The 20,359-nt window shown below is 40.3% G+C and overlaps 2 protein-coding genes across 5 annotated transcripts in view; both read left to right on the forward strand.

Annotated features, from left to right (window-relative positions):
* LOC120570383 (galactose-specific lectin nattectin-like) overlaps positions 1-20,359 on the forward strand; it is a 367,842-nt gene that overhangs the window by 147,392 nt on the left and 200,091 nt on the right. The window lies entirely within an intron of this gene.
* The window catches only part of LOC120570386 (galactose-specific lectin nattectin-like), a 75,096-nt gene that overhangs the window by 7,892 nt on the left and 46,845 nt on the right, over positions 1-20,359 (forward strand). Inside the window, exon 5 of one of the 4 annotated variants that reach the window (XR_005641054.1) lies at positions 5,518-5,902. The exons of 2 other annotated variants lie outside the window; for them this stretch is intronic. The gene's annotated coding sequence lies outside the window, so the exon portion shown is untranslated. Of the gene's footprint in view, positions 1-5,517; positions 5,903-19,039; positions 19,049-20,359 lie in introns of those variants that run through there. One more of the 4 variants, XM_039818707.1, reaches the window with a different exon arrangement.

The raw sequence follows: 20,359 nt of genomic DNA on the forward strand, positions 1-20,359 counted from the left end.
TCAAATTACTGTTGCCATTTCACCAGCGGCATAAAGGTCTACAGATTACTTCGACTGCGGCTGGTTTAGACCTGCTTTAAGAGGCGGAGAATTTCCCCCGCAGAATAGAGGCGCGCTCTGACTGACAGTCTTTGTAAATACCAAGGAATATATAATTAGGTGCACTTTGCGCTTATCCTCCCACCTTTTTGGGTGGAACTCCCACTTTCCCCACGACCCTCCCACGAACGCATATTGAAAGCGCAACTTGTCTATTCTCGCTCATGTGGCCAGTGACGGACTGGGAACAAAAAACGGCCCTGGCATTTCCACCCACCAGCGGCCCACCGGTGGGGTGGGGGTGTCGCAGATAGAACTTTTGACGCACGGAAAGAACTCGCACTTTTAATAGCCCCAGTGATGGTGAACGTAAACTCCCACGCTATAAACAACTGCACCAAAACTGCACCAATAGACTTATAAAAAAAAAAGAATAAATCATCAGAGCCAGCCGCTCCATAATATAATATTCTGAAGTAGTCAAACTTACTGTACCTACACTCCCTCCTGCAGCTTTGGTCTCCATCTCTGTTGCTTCTGGTAATCCACATTAAGACCCACAGCACGCTTGTTGTTCTGTGTTGGTTAGTTCCATAGATTCGTTATCCATGTCTATCTCTTCATCCTCCTCTTGCTCGTTTTGTTCTTCCTCTTCCTCATATCCCTCACTGTCCTGTCTTTCTCCCTGGTGTGCTGGCTCAGCTATGTCTAAATAGTCTCTGGCTGTGTCGCTAACATGCTAACTGTATTAGCACTAATGCTAGCTGAAGCTAGCCTAGAAATCTAGACTCCCCTAGTGGCAGCACATTTATTTGGCAGCCAGGGGGGTCTAGGCACTCTCCGTTGACTTTCAAGCTGCAAAAACCAAATTTTGGTCAGGCCAATCACATTGTGTATAGAGTCGGTGGGCGGGGCTTATGGCTGCTGCTGCTGGGAACAGCGGACTTCTGGAAGACTTGGAGTTCAGCTTTTCTTTGATAAAAGAACGAAGAACGGCACAGAAGTCATTCTTAAAAAAGGAAGATGTGTTCAGAGTTTTGCCGACCGGATACGGCATAAGTTGAATCTATCAACTAGCTCCGCTACCTTCTTTGTTGCTCTGATTGGTTGGAGCGCTATCCTATTACGTGCAGAGGGAATTTGAAAGACAACCATTTATCCCGCCCCTCGGATCGAGCTCCATCAATGGTGAGTTCCCAGACCCAACATCTGGATGTGGGTCTGGCTTGTCAGGCTAAGCTGAAGCTTCACTTGAGTTTAAAAACAAATCAGTCAGTTTGCAGCATTTTTCAACGTCAGCCAACAGTGCTCTCTTATATTTCTCTCTCTTTTTCTCTAACCCCCCACCCCCCCCCCCTTGTGTTGCTTGATGCCTCGATAAATTTTTTTGTTAACAACTTCCAACCACCACCTGACGCAGATCATAGACCCATAAAGACGCAGACGCGATCTACTCGGCTCTACTTGATTCTGTCTTGAAATTCCCAGAAGGCATTGCTTCATTTTAACTTTTGCAAAACAAATATTCAAATAAAAGAAATGCAGGTAGATCTGTTTATTTCAAACCATGCACGTTTACGTTTTTGAACATCTGATCTGAATAAGTAATTTTTCTACAAAACAATACAGACTGATGAAAAAGTTTGTGACTGTAGAGGGTAACCATGACGATTTGATACCGAGAGACTCATATGTGGTATAATTACAAATCAGATTACATAACTATTAAGTGTGAAGGATATGGATACATTTGGCTATCGTTTAGCTAAATAACTTTGTTATTGATGCTTGAAAGGGGGCCGAGAGAAATTATATGGGCCGCAGTTTACAATGAAGTGGCCGCATGGCTGTGACAATCATGCGGCTCTCTGATTGGCCGGCTGGCCCAAACGGCCCATGAGGGCCCGCGGCCCCTCAGTCACTGCATGTGGCAGACAATCTGCCATTTTACCCAAGTGCGCCCCGTTTGTAAATAGCCCGCATCGGTTACGTCCATCTTTGTGACCAATTAGCGCCTGGAAACAGGCTCAAACGGCTTGATAAATCTAGCCCTCTGAGCACAGGACCCAGCTGACAGATACACAGCAGCAGAAGCAAAGTTCTCTTTACTTTGCTATACCATCCACAGTTTTAACTCTTCATACATTACTTTAACAGCAAAATGTAGGGAATGTTGTGCCCTTTGTAACAATGTACCGAGGGAGGCAAACAGACTTTCACATGAGGCACAGTGAGCTTCCAAAAAATGTGCATTAACCAGGTGGATGCAAACACCTGCAGCTGCAGAATGAGACGATCTGACTGAACCTGATTTACCAAATAAAGTTTCCTTTAACTAACAACAAAATGATAATTTATAATGTTTACTAATTATTAGTTATGCTTTAATGTATGTTATTTTAACAGTTTATTGTTGTTCACATCAAATCATTTATGTATAATGTTTTGTTAGTGATTAAGAAATCGTTTGTAAACCGTCAGTAAACATTATTTGGATGTCTATTGTAAAGTTTCAACTGGTGAAAATAATACCTTGTTAATGATTAATAAAGACTTTGTAAAGCATCTATAAACATTATTTAGATATTATCAAATAATAAAATAATCATCTCTAACAGATTACCAACAAAAAGATTTAAAGAGCTCAAATAAATGTTACTTGATGCTTTATAAACAATTATTAATTATTAACTTATTATTATAAGGATTAGTTGCAATTCCATAATTGCCATTCCAATCGTTTTTATTAATCACTGACAAAGTATTAACTAACTCTCTGTTATAAGAATAAGTTATAAACTTATTATTGTATATGATACTAAACTAATCATGAAATAACATTAATTATAACATTAATAATGAGTAAACATTATAAATCATCATTTCATTGTATTTTAACAGAATACATCTTAAGTAAAGATTAATTAACTATAAATGTACCATTTATTACTGATGGTTATTATAAAGTGTTTCCTTAAGTTCTCCTCATTGCCAGCCAAGTGAATCATGATTCAGGCATATCTTTCTGTCAGGATTTGTAGCCAGAACCAAGAAGCAGACAAAAACACAGCTCAACGTTTAAACAGTTTATTTCTGAATCTAAGAATGTTAGCAGAATGGACTGGTGGGGGAATCCTCTCAGGTGACAGAGCAGGTAGTGAACACGGGCAGGGAAGGCGAGTCATGCAGAGCTGGGGTCTCATTTATAAAACTGTACGTAGGATCCTTATTATAAGTGTACGTGCGCCCAAAAGCCCAAAATGGTGTACGCCGAAAAACAGCCAGATTTATAAAACCGTGCGTACTCACACCTGTAAGAAATGTTCCCTTTATATATCACAGATTACCTACAAGTGTGCGTACGTGGATCAGCCTCTTATCCCGCCCTGTACACAGTCACTGACTGGTAATCGGGCATTTGGGCAGATGCCAGAGGGCCGCGGGACCTCATGGGCCGGCCGGCCAATCAGAGAGCCGCATGATTGTCACAGCCATGCGGCCATTTAATTGTATAATTTCTCTCGGCCCCCTTTCAAGCATCAATAACAAAGTTATTTTGCTAAACGATAGCCAAATTTGTCCAAATCCTTCACACTTAGTGAAATGTAATCTGATCAGTATTTATACGGTATATATATATATATATATATGGTTACCCTCTACAGCAGTGTTTCTCAACGGGGGGGGTTCAGAAGATGATGGGGGGGCGTTGAGGTGCCCTTGGGGGGCGTTTGTTAGAAAGCTAGTTTAAACCAAAGATTCACAATAACAATACATGTTTACACTTAAACTATTAAAAAAATCCGTGGTCTGCAACATTAAAAGCTGCCAGTTTACAGCACTGTGACTGGACCAGACGGGGATCCTAACCCCCCCCCAATGTAGCACAAGTAGAATTTATATTTCACAGTAACAGTTTTTCGTCAGATGGTTTATTAAACACAACGTTTCCTACTGTACCTGAATGCAGCTTCATTTCACGGAGAAACAGAGAAAGAAAAGAGACGAGCGAGAGATATCGACTGTGCTTTGTTGTTTGGCAAACAGTCAGCTGTTCCATAAACTCGCGGGCAGTTCAGGGCAATTTGGTGTTTTAAAACTTTCTTATGGAAGCCATAGAGGAAGTGATGTCACTGTTTACTGTACGGGACTCTCACACCTCCACAAAACACAGCGCGATGTGGGGTTGTGTTTCTCCAAACGTTTTTTTCTGCTATTTACTCACAAGACAGGCCATAGCAAACATAGCTAGACTCTTCTAAGCATTAAAAAACGCCTCTCACTAACTTTCAAAGGTTGTAAACTTATTTCCATTCGGCAGTAGGTGTCGTTCTTCAAGTCGTTTGTCATCACCAAAATACTTGTGTGTGTGTGCGTGTGTGTGCGTGTGATCCTTCTGCTTTTACCCTTTGATAAGTGCCAGCTTGTTTTCTGTTGGAACAGTTCGATTTTAGATTTGCATGAAAAATAGATTTTAATGTTAAATTGTGAAAAGTGTGATCGCTCTGAAACGTTTTTTAAACGTGTTCCCTGGACACAAACCAGTGAGAGCCATTAAAAATAAATGATTATACTTATAATTCTGTTAATGATCATGGTCCTGCAGCCTCAGAATGGGAATAGTATAGTTTTACTTTTTCGCCCGCAGGATTGCACCTGAATAAAATTATAGGTGTAGCCTACATTTCCAGTTTTCACCAGTAAAGTTAAAGGAGAATTCCGGTCGATTTCAACCCGTAGCTCTGTTGTTTGTAAATCAGGAGTACTGTCGGTAGCGAGAAAAACGAAAACAAACGGTGCCGCCTACACCGAGTTATCCTCCTGCTAGATTCTGCACCCAACAGTCTTAAACAAGGCTTAAACAGGGCAATTTTTAAACGTGTTTTTAGCCTCTAAACATGTTCGAAATGCCATTTCTAGTGCTTAGCCATGTGCAGTTATTCCTTACGAGGGAACACAGCGAATTTGACGGCAGTAGATGTGACAGAAAGGCATAAAAGTTGTGTTAATCCTTACCTCTGTTTATGTACTGCTTTCTGGTCAAGTCCTGAAGAATCGAATGCCGATCTCATACAATCTGATCTATAAGGATGATCTAACCGGACACACCTGATGGCCAGCTGTCTGTACAACAGGCTTTTGTGACTCTGTCTAGCTTAGGTACATTTGTTTTTAGTTGTAAATACACATTCAAAACACTAATCAAAACACACCTCTTCAGATTAGCTTTCCACATACAATAATCTTACATTTCCCACCTGATAGTTACTGTTTTTATTGTTTTTAATTGCTTCTAAATATGCTTGTTGTATGTGTTGGTTTTATTGCTTATCTGTTTTTAATGTGATATATGTGCTGGCTTTTACTGTAAAGTGTCTTTGAGTATGATGAAAAGCCCTCTATAAATGAAATGTATTATTATTTATTATAAATAAATGCCTCACTTCTTTAGTGAAATAACCAAAATAACCTCCCCAGCCAATGCAGACTCGTGGCCTACCGGGTGATTCTGGAGTGGGTGCTGAGAGGAGAGCGCCTTGGCCGTGGCCCCAGAAGAACGTTGCCTACCTGTGTTATAGCAGCGACCAGACAAGAGTACCCCTCCACTACTGGAAGTTACACAGGATTCAAAGAGGCAGAGGACATTTTCTGAGTCAAAAACTATGATTTCTAGTAATACTTGGTATGGCCATTACTAGGAATAAACAAAGCAATTGCAGTTATATTAGGAAAACGTAAGAATATGTATATTGTACAAGTAAAGTTGAATAAGTAAATTGTAAGAATAAATAAATTGTAAGAATAAGTACATTGTACAGATCTATACTGCACCTGTCTGTTACAGTGGTTTTATAATATAACAATACACATTACATTTGTGCTTTTGTGTCTTTATTTCAACAAAAAGGAAATAACAATATCTCTAGACACAATTAATGAAAAGTATGCACAGTACAGTGTGTGGTTTTATACATAATCATGCTGCAGCATAGTCTGAAGTGTACAAAGAAAAAATAGTTAAGTACTCTTTTCCTAGGCCTAGAACATGCTCTTATAATGTGACCTGGCTTGAGCAACCAGTTCACTCTTATCCAGCAGAGGAACTGGGGCTATGTTACAAAGCAGTTGCCTTCTTCTCTGTCCATGACGGGGTAAGGGTTTTTTTCTTCTGTGGACTTGAAAGAACTATTTTGAAACTGGCTGGATGACCAGCTGGACGCCTTCTTGGGAGTTGACTGTGGCACTGCAGCTATTCTGTCTCTACGTCACTGGATGGTGTCCCCTAAATAAGTAAGAAGGAGAAAGAGCATTGAAGTCAGACTCAGTGGCCAAAACAGTAACATTGAGGATGCATCTATCATAACCAGTGTTGGGTGTAAGGCAATTACAGTAATATAAATTTTGGCTGTAACGCAGTAATATAACTCATTACTAATTACCAGTGTTGGGAACGTTACTTTAAAAAAGTAATTAGTTATAGTTACTCACTACTTGTTCCAAAAAGTAACTGAGTTAGTAACTGAATTACTCTATAATAAAAGTAACTCGTTACCAGGGAAAGTAACTATTTGCGTTACTTTAAAAAAAAAAAGTTGCTATATGTCAAAGAATTTGGATTTTTTTGAGCAGTTTTCACAAGTCAGTTGAAATAAGTAGAACAGATAAATATAAGATAACTTTAGATATTTATTGCACGTCGACAGACAGCAAGAGGTTTATCCTGCATTTCAAGTATTATCTTTGTAAGAAAAGTACACAGTTACACCATATAAAGTGCATTTAACTCCAGCAATTTAAATTTTAACTCTCTCAACCTGAGACATCTAGTCAAGTAAACAACATGTACTTCCAAGTGTTTTGTTCACAACAAAAGTAAACTTTTAAACAACAAAAAAGTGTGTTTAGCTCTGTAGTCTTATTCTTAATTAAATAAATAAAACGCCCAATGTCAGACAACTGGTCTGGTAGACATTCTGTACTTCAAGTATTTTCTTCAAAAGTAAACACTTAAATAATATAAAGTGTGTTTGCAGTAACTGTAGCAAATGAAATAAATCAAACTCTAACAACCTGAGATAAATAGTCTGGAAGACATCGGCTGCTGTATTTCTTTATCTTCATTAAAACAGTTAACAGTTTAACAAGATGTGCTTTTAAAGATTGAACTTTAGCTCCTAGATATTCATCTACCCATCCAAACTAACCATCCTACCCTTCAAACCACTGATTGTACCTAAGAAGCAGCAGCATTTCAAACCTCTTGTCTGTCAGCCTGTTTCTCTTTGGGGTGAAGACCAGCTTCCCCAGGCTAAATAGTCTCTCTGCTGGGGCACTGGATGGAGTGGCTGCATTGTATTTGAGTGAAATTTTCTTTATTAGTGGGAATCCGTTAAGAGTGTCCATCCCTTGTGCTCCTGATTTTAAATAGTCAGCGACTTGGCTTTCCACAGAGGCAGAAGTGTCCTCCTCATCTTCAAAGGAAAAAAAATCATCCTCTATGGCTGAGTCGGTGCAGAGGCTGCGCGTTGGTGCGTTGGTACCTGTTAGCTGGTCTTCATCTTGGGCACTTTTCCGGCACTCCGCCAGCAGACTTGCCTTGGCGTTGTCCTTCCTTTCCTGTGTCCGAAGCCAACGTAGTTTAAATCTGGGCAGTGTCACCGCAGCCAAGACGGCAGTCTCACTTTCCAGCACCTCTGCAAATCTGGTTTGGATTGCCTGAAATGAGACAGACAGACAGCCAGACAGCATTACACATTATGAGCTAAGAGATATACATTTCATTTTACTTTGATTTCATAATTCATAATACATATTTCATGTATGGGAGTATGTATTCAATGTATTTGAAGAAATACTAGCTCTTACCTTGACAACAGCCTCTGGAAGGTCACCAAGGATTTGGAGGCCAGTCTTCAAGTCCAGTGTCTTGGACATCAATGTCTCCAGTGTGGGTAGGAGGGTGCCATAGAAACAGTTGTCTTCGCCCTGAAGAATGTCAAGGGCTATTGTTAGTGGCTTCATCACTGTGCAGTATTCTCTGAGGAACTGGTACTCCCGATCTGTGATGGCCTTCAACCCAAAATTGTAGGAAATGGTGTTCAGCTCGGTGATTGGGAATTCACAGACACGAGCAACGGCATCATGAAAGGAGTTCCATCTGGTCGTACATGGGACAAGGAGCTTCCTTTCAAGGACTTCATCCACAATCTCTGCAGCCACTGTGGAACGGCTGGCCTTGTTCCACAAAGCTGTGCATTTGGAGGTGGCACTTCTGTACACAGCTTTTATGCCTGGCCTTGAAAGTAGCCACTTGTCCACATCAGAGCATGAAATAAGGTTTGCTGTGTGCGATGCACATCTGTGGTGTGGTGGCAAAGTCACAACATCCTCTTCCACATCCTCTTCCACATTCATGTCTTGTAAGGCATCATGAAGGTCGACAAAAGTCACATCATCATCATCATCCTCCTCCCCAGAGTCATCACCCTGAACGGGCTGGTAAACTTTAAAGGCTTTCACAAAATTCGAACCATTGTCTGTGACAGTAGCTGTGATTTTGTTAGAAATGCTAAAGGATGAGTGGATATTGTCCAGTTCAATAGCAATGCTGTCATAAGTATGACGGCCCTTGAAACGTCTGCAGGCCAAGGCTGCTTTCTTTCGCTCTAGACTGTGTGGATCTAACCAGTGGGCAGTCACGCCGAGGTAACTGCGGTTGTGCGCAGTCCAAATATCTGCAGTTGTAGACAAAAAGTCCAACTCTTCAAAACTCTTTTTAACCTCGGTGTTCATTTTGGCGTACTCAGCATCTAGGTATTTAGCAAACGTCTTTGAGCATGGCGTACAGGCCCCTGCTTTCTTAGGTATTTTAGCAATAATGGCTCGGAATGAATCATCCTCCACCGTCGATAATGGCAACATACTTTTAACAACATACCTGCCTATCATACGGTTGACTTCAGCCTGTGTCATAGCAGGTTTTTGTTGTGAGGCAGAAAGATCTAGCTTTTGCTGCTTGGAGGGCTTTGCTCCGAGTCCTTCTTTGCTAGTGGACGGCGAGCTATCATCTGTGGTGGAGGTATCGGTGTTTTTGGCCACTAGCTTTGTAGATGCGTGTCGTTGTGAGATGCTTCATTAAATTAGAGTTGCTTACAACGGATGTCGACAAAGTCTTCGCTCCTGGACATAATGTACACATTACATGCACGTTCTTGCCTTTGACCACAATGAATTTGAAGTAGTGCTTATATCTCCACCTTGAAAATGCCAACTTTTCATCGCATTGCTCCTGACTCGCCATCTCTGCTGCTTCATCGGCTATTGTGTGTGTGTGTGTGGCGCCGGCGCGTGTGCTGGCATGTGTGTAAAAACTCTGGCTCTGATTGGCTACCGTGAAACATGAGTCGCCTTAGCCAATCATAATCGCTTACCTCGTTATTAACCCACCTCCTTATGGAACGCCAAAAAGCTCACATTACGTCACTTTCCTACCTGTTTTGAACGGTCAGGACGTCGTCTTTTACGTCGTTTAATGACAAAACGCCGTAAAAACCGCCGTGGAATGCTCATCTAACGCCGCTTTTTACGTGGCTCAGTACGCGTAACATAACGCGTCAGAAGACATGTAGTATATATGATAATGAGTTCCAACTTGTCTTTTCCAAAGCCAATACATTTGTACTGTTATCAACCAATCAGTAAAGAACAACAACAGACCACATTAATCCAACCCAGCACAAGTATGAACAAAGCTTGGTGGATTTGGGAGAGATTTTTTTTTTTTGTACAGTTTATTTTTCTATTAGTTTGGCAATCTGTAAACTAAAATTTGTAGGCAGATAAACTGTATGGTGTTATCTTTGAATAGGTTATCATTTGTGAAAGGTTTGCTGCAGATATAATTATATAAAGGAGACTGATATTGTCCTAACTGCTCGCCTTGGTAAAATAAGTGCACCAACCTCCAATAATTAAAACCACGGACTTTCACCTAGCAAAATGAATGAGCTAGTTTTGATTGATATCCCTGTATTGTAGCTACATATTAAGTAAATAACGTCTGTGTTTCCCCCTACTTTTATTAATAGAACCAATACAACCATCCAGTTGATTTGAAGAGCCACAATCCAAACATAATGCAAGATATCCACTAGGGGGCACTCACACTATAGAAATTCGTTTTTAACAGGCTTTAAAGACTTGAAGTGTATCCATACCAACTATTGATGTAACAAGTCCACCAACATGCTTAGGCCTACTTCCTACATTATTAGGTAAAAGGAGATGTAGGTAACAGTACAAGTAAGTGGCCTAATGATAATAACGTAAATAGTGAAATTGTAGGCTTTCAACTGGGAGTAGCCTATATTGGTGTGTGCAACTGACTGTTCAGCAAATGCACAACTTGTGTGTAAGCTTTCATTCAGCAGGTCTTGGTTTGGATGCAGCAGCACAGACGATTGGACCACTGGAGGCAGAACAGCAAGTCTGTTCCTACACGATGCACCTTGAAACCTGGTCTGGTAGAACTTCTCCACAAAGAGCAAATCTGATTAGGTTTTCAGCCACCTTCATGACATTGTGGATGGACTTCCTGGCCTGTGGAAAGCTGGATTTCCATCCACTTTCATCATTTTAAGCAAATATTTTAACATTTTACTAAAAGAAATGTTAGTCTGTGCTTATTCCCATCTGCTCTCACTCTCCTAATCAAGTTGTGAACAGTTCTTTAGCCACCTAAAATGTCAAGGACTCTGGTGCATCTCATAAAATTATAATATAGTGGAAAAGTTTATTTATCTTTTATTTTTTTTCAAAAAGTGAAACTTTCATATAGGCCTATTCTAAATTCATTACACATAAAAGGAAATATTTCAGGCCTTTTTTTGTTTTAGTCTTGATGATTACGAATACAGCTCATGGAAATAAAAAACCGTGATCTCAAAAATATTATAATATTACACTACCGGTCAAAAGTTTTAGAACACTCCAATTTTTTTAGTTTTTTATTGAAATTTTAGCAGTTCAAGTCCAATGAATAGCTTGAAATGGTAAAAAGGTAAGTGGGGAACTGCCTGAGGTGAACAAAAGTAAGGTTACCCAAAACTGAAAAATAATGTAGGCTACATTTCAGTATTTTACAAAAAGGCTTTTTTCAGGGAACAAGAAATGGTTAAATAACGTAAAGCTGTTCTACAGCCATGGAGGTTGATCAAGCTTTGAGAGTTGGTGCTACCAATTCCCACATGTGTTCCAACTTGTCTGGATTACTTACAACCCCCTCTGTTTGTATAAAAGTATTGTTGGAACACACTGTGGTACTGTACCCTCGGGAGTATTATTTGAACAGTATTGTACTGCAGAAAGTAGTGTGTTGCCATAAACACGGGCGGGAAAAAAGGCAATTAACAATGGAAGAGAGACAGACCATCATAACACTTAAGAATGTTGGTCTTTCCTACAGAGAAATTGTGAAGAAAGTCAAGGTGTCGGTGAGTACAGTATTCTTCCCCATCAAAAGGCACTTAGAAACTGGGGGAAACTCTGACAGGAAGAGGTCTGGCAGACCCAAAGCCACAACAGAATCAGAAGACAAGTTTCTGAGAGTCAACAGCTTGCGTGATAGGCGGCTCACAGGACAACAGCTTCAAGCACAGCTTAATAGTGGTCGTAATAAGCAAGTCTCAGTTTCAACTGTAAAGAGAAGACTTGGAGCTGCAGGTTTGATAGGTCGAGTTGCAGCAAGAAAGCCATTGCTAAGACGTCAGAATAAGAAAAAGAGGCTTGCCTGGGCCAAGAAACATCGTCAATGGACTACTGAAGACTGGAAGAAGGTGTTATGGACTGATGAATCAAAATTTGAAATCTTCGGTTCATCACGCAGGATTTTTGTTCACCATCACCATTCAGCTGTTATATCTGCCAAAGGGGGCTACTTTGATGAGTCAAAATTTAGAATGCATTTTGGTTTATAAATTGATTCCATGATTTCTTTTTTAACTTTCAATTTTTCATCTTTCATTTCAGAGTACAATAACACATTGAACTGCATGAATTTCAATAAAAACCTGGAAAAATTGGGGTGTGACCGGTAGTGTATAACAAAGAATGTATAATACAGAAATGTCGACGTGAGAAGAATCAATCAAGATTTTAAAAAAAAGAAGCCTGAAATGATAAACTTTATGTGATGAATCTAGAATATAAAGTTTCACTTTTTGAATAAAGTTACAGAAATAGACTTTTCCACGATACTATAATTTTATAAAATGCACCTGTATCGCTACACAATGGCTTCATTTAAAAGCTCAAGTAAAGTTGTTGGTTTAAAATTGCCTGTAAGCTACTGTCATTTTTGACTTTTGAAGAGTTGAGACTGGGTGTAGGCAATTGTCAGGCTATAGCATTAAACAATTAAAGGAAGTGAAACACTTATTCTTTGAAATTCATTTAGGTGGTTTTCTGTTAATTAATTCCCACAACTCAAGCAGGTTGTTAGAGAATGTTTAAATATGATATGTAGGCTGGTGAAATCACCTTTCTAAATATATATATATATATATATATATATATATATATATATATATACTGTACAGGCCAAACGTTTGGACACACCTTCTCATTCAATGCGTTTCCTTTATTTTTATGACTATTTACATTGTAGATTCTCACTGAAGGCATCAAAACTATGAATGAACACATATGGAATTATGCACTAGGTGTGAAATACCTGAAAACATGTCTTATATTTTAGATTCTTCAAAGAAGCCACCCTTTGCTTTTTTATTAATAAGGGAAAACATTCCACTAATTAACCCTGACAAGGCACACCTGTGAAGTGAAAACCATTTCAGGTGACTACCTCATGAAGCTCATTGAGAGAACACCAAGGGTTTGCAGCGCTATCAAAAAAGCACATAAAATAAAGAAACACATTGAATGAGAAGGTGTGTCCAAACTTTTGGCGTGTATATATATATATATATATATATATATATATATATATATATATATATCTATATATATATATATATATATATATATATATATATATATATATATATATCTTTAAATAAGGCTTTTTGGAAAATGTATGGGAAATTTAATTCCGGAACCTGAACCGCTAAATAAGGGGGCGGTCACTTCTGAGCTCTATTTAAGGATAGGCCTACAATCTGTTTTTAATCAAAAGAGGAGAGAAGAACGACGACGGCGGCGGCGACGACGACGACGACGACGACGACTACTAGCTACTACTATCCTGCTTTTTTTAAAAGATGGCTAGGATAAACTTTATTTCACAGTGCAAGTGGACATTGGACGACTGCACTCGTCTTCTGCAGACCGATGATGTCGGGCCTTCTCTGTTGGATTCGACATTAACAAGGTGAGAGTTTGAGCTGAGAAATGCAGTTTTGTTTACAATATTGCTAGTGAATGTCAAGTTGAACCAGTGTCTGGGTTAGTTTTTGTTAACGTTAGCCATGTCAAAGCACCTGAATTTAGTAAGAGGATGACCATGATTTCTGTAGCTATTAGGATTAACTTCAATGTAACGTAACGTCAACCTGGCTCATTCATTCATTCTTTTCATTCAAACCTTTATTTAACCAGGAAAAAACTCCTTGAGATTACAAATCTCTTTTACAAGAGGGTCCTGGCAAGTGGCAGCAGCTTGGTTTCAATAAATGCAAAGACAATAACGAAATAAAGACACACTTTTGCACTCATCATATTCAAACACCAATGTCATCATAAAGAAAATCTGGGTCATATCAATTTAAAAACAATGACAGACTGCCTTTCTGCAAGGTCTTTTAGAAAGCCTTTAAAAGAATAAAGTGACACCAACTCCTTCAACTGTAGCTCATTCTGAAGCTGATTCCATGCAGGTGCTGCATAATTATCGTAGCTAGATTTTGTGTACAAAACGTTAACAGTTCGAGATTTCATTTCAAACTAAAGCTTGGTAGTTTTAGCAGTGTGAACAAAACATGTTGGGCAAAAGTTATATGGCTGTTGTGGCGAGCAGTTATTGTAAAACTAACGTTTAGCCAGCTAACGTTCTATTCCTAATGCATTGCAGATAAATTTGTCGGAAGGTTAATTTATGAGTGCTTGCTTGTATAGGCTAATTGAATCTGAAATCAATGCACTCGAGCCGCAGGTGAATCAACTGGATCTCAAGGAAAACTATAAAAACAACTTGCTGTTTTCTTTCGAAGTTTTTATTTTTGCTCTCTGGGACACATTGTTCCATCGTTCTTGTCGTTAAAGGCGTTAATGATCAGGATTAAAAATCGAACGACAAACTCTCAGGTGCGACGTGTTAGTTGTAGTGACTATAAAGTAATCAGGTATTTCAATTGTCCGATCATCTGTCCCATACATTTAATTGACACCCCTTTTTTCCTGTCTAGGATACTTAGAGTGCACGTGTAATGAGATACAGTGCCTTGCGAAAGTATTCGGCCCCTTGAACTTTTCGACCTTTTGCCACATTTCAGGCCTCAAACATAAAGATATAAAACTGTAATTTTTGTGAAGAATCAACAACAAGTGGGACACAATCATGAAGTGGAACGAAATTTATTGGATATTTCAAACCTTTTAAACAAATAAAAAACTGAAATATTGGGGCGGCAAAATTATTCAGCCCCCTTAAGTTAATACTTTGCACCCACCTTTTGCTGCGATTACAGCTGTAAGTCGCGGGGTATGTCTATCAGTTTTGCACATCGAGAGACTGACATTTTTGCCCATTCCTCCTTGCAAAACAGCTCGAGCTCACTGAGGTTGGATGGAGAGCGTTTGTGAACAGCAGTTTTCCGTTCTTTCCACAGATTCTCGATTGGATTCAGGTCTGAACTTTGACTTGGCCATTCTAACACCTGGATATGTTTATTTTGAACCATTCCATTGTAGATTTTGCTTTATGTTTTGGATCATTGTCTTGTTGGAAGACAAATCTCCGTCCCAGTCTCAGGTCTTTTGCAGACTCCATCAGGTTTTCTTCCAGAATGGTCCTGTATTTGGCTCCATCCATCTTCCCATCAATTTTAACCATCTTCCCTGTCCCTGCTGAAGAAAAGCAGGCCCAAACCATGATGCTGCCACCACCATGTTTGACAGTGGGGATGGTGTTTTCAGGGTGATGAGCTGTGTTGCTTTTTACGCCAAACATAACGTTTTGCATTGTTGCCAAAAAGTTCGATTTTGGTTTCATCTGACCACAGCACCTTCTTCCACGTGTTTGGTGTGTCTCCCAGGTGGCTTTTGGCAAAATCTTTAAACGCACACTTTTATGGATATCTTTAAGAAATATCTTTGCTTCTTGCAACTCTTCCATAAAGGCCAGATTTGTGCAGTATACGACTGATTGTTGTCCTATGGACAGAGTCTCCCACCTCAGCTGTAGATCTCTGCAGTTCATCCAGAGTGATCATGGGCCTCTTGGCTGCATCTCTGATCAGTCTTCTCATTGTATGAGCTGAAAGTTTAGAGGGACGGCCGAAGTCTTCGTAGATTTGTAGTGGTCTGATACTCCTTCCATTTCAATATTATCGCTTGCACAGTGCTCCTTGGGATGTTTAAAGCTTGGGAAATCTTTTTGTATCCAAATCCGGCTTTAAACTTCTCCCACAACAGTATCTCGGACCTGCCTGGTGTGTTCCTTGTTCTTCATGATGCTCTCGCGCTTTACACGGACCTCTGAGACTATCACAGAGCAGGTGCATTTATACGGAGACTTGATTACACACAGCTGGATTCTATTTATCATCATTAGTCATTTAGGTCAACATTGGATCATTCAGAGATCCTCACTGAACTTCTGGAGAGGGTTTGCTGCCCTGAAAGTAAAGGGGCTGAATAATTTTGCACGCCCACTTTTTCAGTTTTTTATTTGTTAAAAAGTTTGAAATAGCCAATGAATTTCGTTCCACTTCATAATTGGGACCCACTTGTTGTTGATTCTTCACAAAAAATTACAGTTTTATATCTTTATGTTTGAGGCCTGAAATGTGAAGGTGCAAGGCCGAAACGTTCAAAAGGCGAATACTTTCGCAAGAGGCACTGTATGCTAGTGAATCTTAATGGGAAACGAAATGTTCTCTCCCTTGGTGTACAGCATTGTATAGCCTAAATCTTGTTCCTGATTGAATCCCGTTTTAAATTGTCTTTTCTGCAGTCCTAATAATTCCTATCCCAATGCAATTTCCCTTCCCAGTTATGTTCAAAGTCAAATTTAGACTCTAGACACTCTACTGAATTGTTTCCTGCCAACAATCTTGATGTTAAATCTTTAAATTTCCTGGGTTCTAGGTTGGAGACCATGCAGAGGAGCCTTGAATGGGCAAGGGGGAGGCTGTTGGATGTTCAAGCAACAAATTGCTTACTTGGAGACCTAGCTCAATATATCAATGAAGTAACTACATGTAGATGGCATGAACAACAAGGTAAATTAAAATGACACTGCATCACAGATTGTGATGGTACGTTTGTAGCTAGATTGCTTCATGTCTTCCCACTCTTGCTTCAGTATTCTCAAATTAAAATAGTAATGGTTCATTACAATACCGCTGAACATCAATATCAGATCCTTCAGACATCCACACAGCACACAAACTGCAATTCTAACAAATTCACTTGAATGACATTGTGTGTTATTCTGTTGCAGCCAGTTCATCTTACCAGGCTCCACTGGCTTGGACTGGTGCTAGAGGTCCGCCTCACTTTTCAATCTCTCCAGAGCAACTATCTTTCCTGAAATCATGTGGCTTTACAGTGTCACAGACTGCAGATATTCTGCAGGTTTCTCCAGCTACAGTCAAACGACGTTTGAGGTAAGTTGCATTAGGACCTAATATTGCTGTGATTTCTTGCTGACTTGACAAGCAGTTGATGGGTTACAAATGTGTGGTTTATGTGACACTTTTTATTTTTTTTTTATTTTATTAAACTTATCACATACATACAGTGATTCTGTAATTCATTTACTTCTCAGGAGGTTCAATTTGACCCGCTCTGTGTCATACTCTGACATGTCAGACTCTGCCCTGGATGAAATGGTTAAAGATCTTGTAGTTGGGAATGACCTACTTGGACCAGAGTCTGTCAGGGCACAACTACGGTCACAGGGAATTTGTGTACAGAGACTCAGAGTGCGAGAGTGTATGCGGCGGGTTGGCCCAAGGGCAGCAGCCCTCAGAACAATGTCGCAGAGATTGCACCGAAGAGCATATCGCCAAATTCCTTGTGGCACCTTGATGGGAACCACAAACTGTGTGTGTGTGTGTGTGTGTGTGTGTGTGTGTGTGTGTGTGTGTGTGTGTGTGTGATGGGGGAATAGATGGCTACAGTCGGCTCATTGTCTTCCTCTGTGCTTCCAACAACCGCAGCAGCACAGTGATGGACCTCTTCATGCATGCTGTGACCAGGTATGGCGTGCCCTCTTGTGTAAGAACAGATCATGGTGGAGAGAATGAATCGGTGTGTCTAATGATGAACATTCTCAGAGGCTCTGAGCGAGGAAGTGCTCTCCGAGGAAGGAGCACTCATAATCAACGAATTGAGAGACTCTGGGGTGATGTGTGGCGAGGGTTGACTAATGTCTATTACGACCTCTTCAATTTCCTGGAGAGTGATGGTATTGTGGACATTGACAATGAGATGCACCTGTGGGCTCTTCATTATGTCTACTTGCCACGAATCAATAGGGACATCACAACCTTCGTACAGCAATGGAACAACCATGGGTTGCGGACAGAGAGACATCAGAGCCCCTTGCAGCTTTTTGTAAGAGGTTGCATGGAACAGCAGGGATGGCCAAGCACTGCAATGCAGGACATCTTTGGTGCCAGAACTGCACCAGAGGGAGGTGTTCATGCTGCAGGAGCAATAGGTGATGCTGATCCAGATGGTGCTGGTGCTGCAGAAGACTCTACTTCAGTAAAGGCACCACTGGTAGACTGGTCTGACAGAGTGACTGTACCTCCTAACGAGTACATGTTGAACAGCACAAGGAAACTGATGTTTTATCAAGGCAAGAGGCACAACCTTTTCTTAATTTGCGTTTATATTTTATTTATATAACGTTATGCCACTATAGTTGTGTGGCCTAGCACCAGTCTATAATTAAGTTGGTTCCTTTGCAATTTGGGCATGTACTTTTTTTTTTATTTATTTTTTTGGCCGATCGCTATAAAAACTGTCTTATCTCGCTCTGCTAACCGCGAAAACAATGACTACAAAGCAGGTCGCATAGCTAATGCATCATTTGTACAAGGTGAGCAGAAGCTAGCCAAAGCTAGCTTTACCAATTGGTAAGAACTAACGTCAGTGTAACGTTAACTAATAACCGCTAATTTATATTGGTAGCGGCCTTTTCATTTTCCCGGGATTATCTCTTATTTTACAGTTCTATCCCGCTGATATACCTTTTAAATATTTCCCCGTAAATTTCCGTATTTTCAACATTTCTATTAAAAAAACAAAACAAATGTTTGCTACGATCCAAGAAGTCAGCGGCACATCAATAAAACAAGAACAGGAGGGAGGGAGGGAAGGATGGATGGATGGCGCTGCGTTCTACAGGGTATTTCACTTACATATACCCCCTTAAAATAGACACGTGCGACCGCTTATTTTAAAATCCCAGGTATAGTCAACAGCTGGTTAAATGTTGCTGTCCTACATTTTGACTCTCCACTAAACTTTTCATTTACGCCTTTTTTGTTTAACACTAACTACTTACTGGAGGCCAACTTGGACCACCAAGGGGGTCCTTGCCAGTCTCTTCCATAGGCTTTTGCCTGCTCTAGAGATGACTCATGTAAACAGCTTGGTTGGACATAGGCAAATTGCTTGAAACTGTTTTAATAAACTAGTTTGGGTGAAAATGTTTCAACATTTGATGTTACATTTTAAAATTGGATAAAAATGTTTTCAATGTAAATAACTATTTAAAAGAAACCAAATTAAGTAATGCAATGAATTGCAGATTACAGATGTTTCGAAATTCTGAGAGCAGTGGACCTCTACGTCGTCGACAAAGGTGCAGAGCAAGGCGACAAATTACTTTTAAAGTATCCCTTCTGAAGAATTCCATTCAGAGGATCACTTCACGTATGGGTAAGTCTATCCTGTTACCATGACATTTTGGTCTCAATTGTTTCAGCTTACCCTTTTATGCATGTGTTCTTTACTTTATCTACCCACTGTATGTTTTAGTTGAATAAGTTATTCCCACATCACTGAACTCATTTGATATTCCACTTAATTGTCTTTGCACATGTCACTAGGTACAAAGCAACAGCATGCAGCTATTACTGAAATTCATTTAGCAGCTTGCAATGAATGGGCTATTGACAAAGGTAATGCTTTTGTTTGATGCTTTGTCAGATGCCACTGAACCTCGCCGGTCGTTGTACCCCTGGATTTAGAGCAAGATGAATTCCTTCAAGTCCTGAGGGACACTTTTCCTGATTTGCATGCTCAGCAAAGTTTTCAGTTATGCAGAGTCAGTGGCCAAAGACTGGTCATTCCTCTGAACTTGAACACTATGTGCCCCAGTGAAATACATCGGAATAATGCCTTGCGCCGGTCAAACCTGTACATTCGGCCACAGGTAGGCAAATATGTGTGAAGATTTTCAGTACCATACTTAAGGGTTGACTGCATTTACATATTTAAGCGAAAATAATTTCGGATCAGGTGGATCTCACGGTTATATTTATGTAATTGTGAATCCTTTAAGAGCAGATTCTGTATATAGTCATCTAGAGCAAGAAAATATTCCACCTTAAGTCAAATCAGACTAAATGTTTTATGCTATATAGTTAAGCCATTAAATAAAACCTATCAGGTAATTATGTAACATGAATTTAGATTAGTTGTATATGCTGTGACATGAGTGGTTAGTACATTAATGTATGCAGTAAGTGTGTATTATTGTCAGGCTCAACCAAATGAGGTTTCGTCGGGCACTTTCACCCAGGCCACAGGACCGCCAGTCCAGGCTCCAGCTGCTACTTTCACCCAGGCCACAGGACCGCCAGTCCAGGCTCCAGCTGCTACTTTCACCCAGGCCACAGGACCGCCAGTCCAGGCTCCAGCTGCTACTTTCACCCAGGCCACAGGACCGCCAGTCCAGGCTCCAGCTGCTACTTTCACCCAGTCCGCAGGACCGCCAGTCCAGGCTCCAGCTGCTACTTTCACCCAGTCCGCAGGACCGCCAGTCCAGGCTCCAGCTGCTACTTTCACCCAGGCCACAGGACCGCCAGTCCAGGCTCCAGCTGCTACTTTCACCCAGGCCCCAAAC

The sequence above is a fragment of the Perca fluviatilis genome, chromosome 12, assembly GCF_010015445.1.
Source record: "Perca fluviatilis chromosome 12, GENO_Pfluv_1.0, whole genome shotgun sequence".
Lineage (NCBI taxonomy): Eukaryota > Metazoa > Chordata > Actinopteri > Perciformes > Percidae > Perca > Perca fluviatilis.